The sequence below is a fragment of the Actinia tenebrosa genome, unplaced genomic scaffold, assembly GCF_029948245.1.
Source record: "Actinia tenebrosa isolate PJP-AT-01 unplaced genomic scaffold, QUT_ActTen_1.0 PGA_scaffold15__27_contigs__length_11533743, whole genome shotgun sequence".
Taxonomy (NCBI): Eukaryota; Metazoa; Cnidaria; class Anthozoa; order Actiniaria; family Actiniidae; genus Actinia; species Actinia tenebrosa.
Genome location: NW_028292575.1, coordinates 5,036,184 through 5,039,928, shown reverse-complemented (window position 1 = coordinate 5,039,928; position 3,745 = coordinate 5,036,184). Strand labels below are relative to the sequence as shown.

At 37.7% G+C, this 3,745-nt stretch overlaps 1 long non-coding RNA gene across 1 annotated transcript; it reads right to left on the bottom strand.

Moving 5' to 3' along the window:
• Positions 1 to 1,885: 1,885 nt before the first annotated feature.
• On the bottom strand, positions 1,886 to 3,510 carry LOC148910906 (uncharacterized). The gene is made up of 3 exons (XR_016119825.1): positions 3,371 to 3,510; positions 3,050 to 3,168; positions 1,886 to 2,080 (listed from the first exon to the last, which is right to left on the bottom strand). It is a non-coding gene; the product is annotated as an uncharacterized LOC148910906 (long non-coding RNA).
• Positions 3,511 to 3,745: the final 235 nt, after the last annotated feature.

Below are 3,745 nucleotides of genomic sequence, written 5' to 3'. Positions count from 1 at the left end.
ATGAATCCTGTCATGTTGTGTAGCTGTGGGATGCTAAATTACACAGAATGAAATTACAACAAAGGTATATTTTTGCGCGACGCCGTATTGCAGATATGCATGGGTTCAATGCAAACAAGTTTGAAGTTTTGTCATGCAGGCCTGGTTACAAAAAATAAAGTAGCTAAGATAGACTCATCTGTTATCAACTATGTTTCAAAAAAAATTCAAAGATAAGATATGAAGAGAGAAGAAAAAAAAGACGCAAATGATTGTATTTGGTCACACACTTTTATTGTTGCATAATAAATACAGGAATTCACATTTATCTAGCATAGAATAAGGGAATTTCTTTGTCAAGTTTGCAAATAAGCAAACAAGCAGTCAATCAAGCAAGCGGCAAGGCTTGTGACCAAAATATTTATTACCATTTATATTTACTCATTATAGATAACGGGTGCTTCTAGACTGCGTTACGTCCAGTTTAAATTGAACTTTGTTTTAAAATTTAGGCACCCCTTTAGAAATTTCGCGTGGTTCATTGTCCTCCCGGAAAGCAACATCTGCCAAACGGCGAATGAGGACAAGAAGAGGTATAATGAAAGCCTTTAGTTGGGCAGCTTCCTCGAAAAGCCCAAAGGTCGCCTTGCCCCCCGACATCCGTACATCTACACCTCACAGCACGGGGTTTCAAAGGTATTTCTATAAAACGTAAAAAGTAACCAATAATTAACAACGTGGAACATGATATGAGAACTACAGGTCTATTCATCAATTGGATCCGAAGCCTGAATGCCCGGGGATGGGGTTACTCCCCTATATTTGCTATACGGGTATGTGCCGCCCTATAGGGTATGGTTTTTCGGCTTTTCGGTCTGGGGTAGGGTATCATTTTTGGACATTTTGTCTGGGATAGGGTATCATTTTAGTCTGGGACAGGGTTAACGATTTGGTCGTTTTTGTCTGGCGAATAGGCTACGCTTTCTGCCGACCAAAAACAATAAAAATGTTAGTAAATATTGATTGCAATCGATTGTAAAACCGTATTTTCCGTCTTTTAGTCTGGGATAGGATGTATAATTCTTAGTTTTAGTCTGGGGTAGGGTATGTAAAATCAAAATTTTAGGTCTGGGATAGGGTCAGAGTTTTGAGGTCCTGGCGGCACACCCCTACCCAAGTTGGGGTGGTAGTACCCCCCCCCCCCCCCCCCCCCCCCGGGCCTGAATGCATGAATTTATAGTCTCCTCCGATCCACAGCCAATTTCAGTGTCGTCACGCAACGCTTTCTCCTTTGACTGGGGAAAGCGTTGCGTGACGACACTGAAAGCGTCTGCGGGGAGACTAGCATGAACTGGGCATATTTTTATATCAAACATTGTTTTATAAATTTAAGTAAAAGGGAAGACAAAGGCCTTATTTAACGCCAGGGATCCTTCAGCTCGTAGCTGGCCTCCTAGTGAGCTGACGGTCTGCGCTTTACCTCCCTCAGCCTCCCCATCACTGCCAGGTTTTAACAACTGATTTTAGAAATTAGTCGAAAAGAAAGTGGAGATCCCATGGATCGAACAGTTGACGTTAAGCTCTTAAGGCCGCACAAAAACCAACTGAGCTCTTTCTGCTCATAAAATGCATCTTCAAATTATATCATGTTATTATATCATATATTTGAGTTCAATTTTGGATTCGAAATTATATTTTCTTTCTAATATCTGATGACAAAGTGATTAAAAAACTCTTAATCTAGTTTTGGTGCAAGAAAGAGTTTCATCAATGTTCAGTTACTTTGAAATATTCTAAAACCCAAATATCCGGAGAAACTTTTAACCATTTTGCAGTCATGATCATTCAAAAATCCAGTTGAACTCGTATTATTGCGTCTTTTAAATTATACTTTTTTTCTTCTTAATTTAGGCACCTCTTTAGAACTTCCGCGTGCTTCATTGTCCTCCCGGAAAGCAACATCTGCCAATCGGCGGATGACTACACTTAAAGGTATAGTGAAAGCCTTCAGTTGGGCAGCTTCTTCGAAAAGCCCAAAGGTCGCCTTTCCCCGCGACACCTTCACATGTACAACTCACGGCTCGGGGTTTCAAAGGTATTTCTATAAAACGTAAAAAGTAACAAATATCAACAAAAGGGATTTTCCAGAACATATGAGAACTACAGGTCTATTCAACAATGAGATCCGAAGCCTGATGCATGAACTTAGTCTCCTCCCAATAATCACTGTATGAAGTGTTTTCTCAATATTCAGGACGAAAGTATGATATTTTTACGATTATTTTTTGGAGTCTGTGACGTCATACACTCAACATCGAACATCGCTCTATACATTTCTTTGTATATAAATCCTTAATTTATTTTATTCCTATGAAGCCCAAAGGGTGGCTAAGGTGCTTATTTCACATAAAATATATTTTATCTATATTTTGGGGTGTTTGGGCATTTCTTTCTCCCTTTACTACTGATATTTTGATCATAAACTACAAAGAAATGTATGGAGCGATGTTCGATGTTGAGTTTATGACGTCACAGACTCCAAAAAATAATCTTAAAAATATCATACTTTCGTCCTGAATATCGAGAAAACACTTCATACATACAGTTTCAGCTGAATCCAAGTTTGAGCGATTTTCGTCAGAGTAGCACTTTAACGTCAGGGATCCTTCAGCTCGTAGCTGTACTCCTAGTGAGCTGACGGTGTGCGCTTTACCTCCCTCAGCCTCCCCATCACTGCCAGGTTTTAACAACTGATTAGAAATTAGTCTAAAAGAAAGTGGAGACCCCATGGATCGAACAGTTGACGTTGAAATTATATCATGTTATTATATCATGTATTTGAGTTCAATTTTGAATTCGAAATTATGTTTTCTTTCTAATATCTGATGACAAAGTGATTAAAAAAACTCTTAGTCTAGTTTTGGTGCAAGAAAGTATTTGATCAATGTTATTACTGTGAAATATTCTAAAACCCAAATATTGAGAGAATCTTTTTACCCTTTTGCAGTCATTCAAAAATCCAGTTGAACTCGTATTAAATTCAAATTTAAAAAAGTTTTTTATTTCATACCATCGCGCAATTGGAGTCCATTCTCCACATATTTTCCGCTAAGACAATGAAAAAGAGTACAAAGTACCAACACAGCCAGGAAGACAGTTTTCTCCATTTTCTTTGCCACACTCAGTTGTCTGTTATATGTTCAATAAAAATACAAATATATATAAATTCTTGCTTTTAGATGCAATTGTATAAAACATCATAATATAGATTCGGAATAACATTTGTTTTGAAAAACGAGAATATGACCAAAAAAAGATCAAAATGACAAATTCCGTTGACCTCTTTGACAAGATAGTCTTCAAAATGTTCTACAGCAAAGAGATAAAATACCTTGTATATATCTGCTCCAAATTCTTGGAATCTTATTTTAGTACTTCTTGCCACGCGTTAAGATGAGAAGTGAATCAAAACATGGCTTGGCTCTTACATTTGTACCATATCCAGCTTTGGGTTGTTGATAAATTAACCTTGTCTATGGGGGGTGGGAGCCAGTAGTGTTTTGTCACCCACGTGTTTATGTGGATTTAAGTATTGTTTAACTTATCAAAATTATCATAAAATCTTCTTAATGAACTGAGATTCTGGCTTACTATAGTAAAGTTTACATATGAAATATTCTGAATCGAGTCCATGTTAAGACTTCAAAAAGCTTTGAACGATTACTATAAATACAACATGGACCAAATCTCCCCCCCCCCCCCCCCC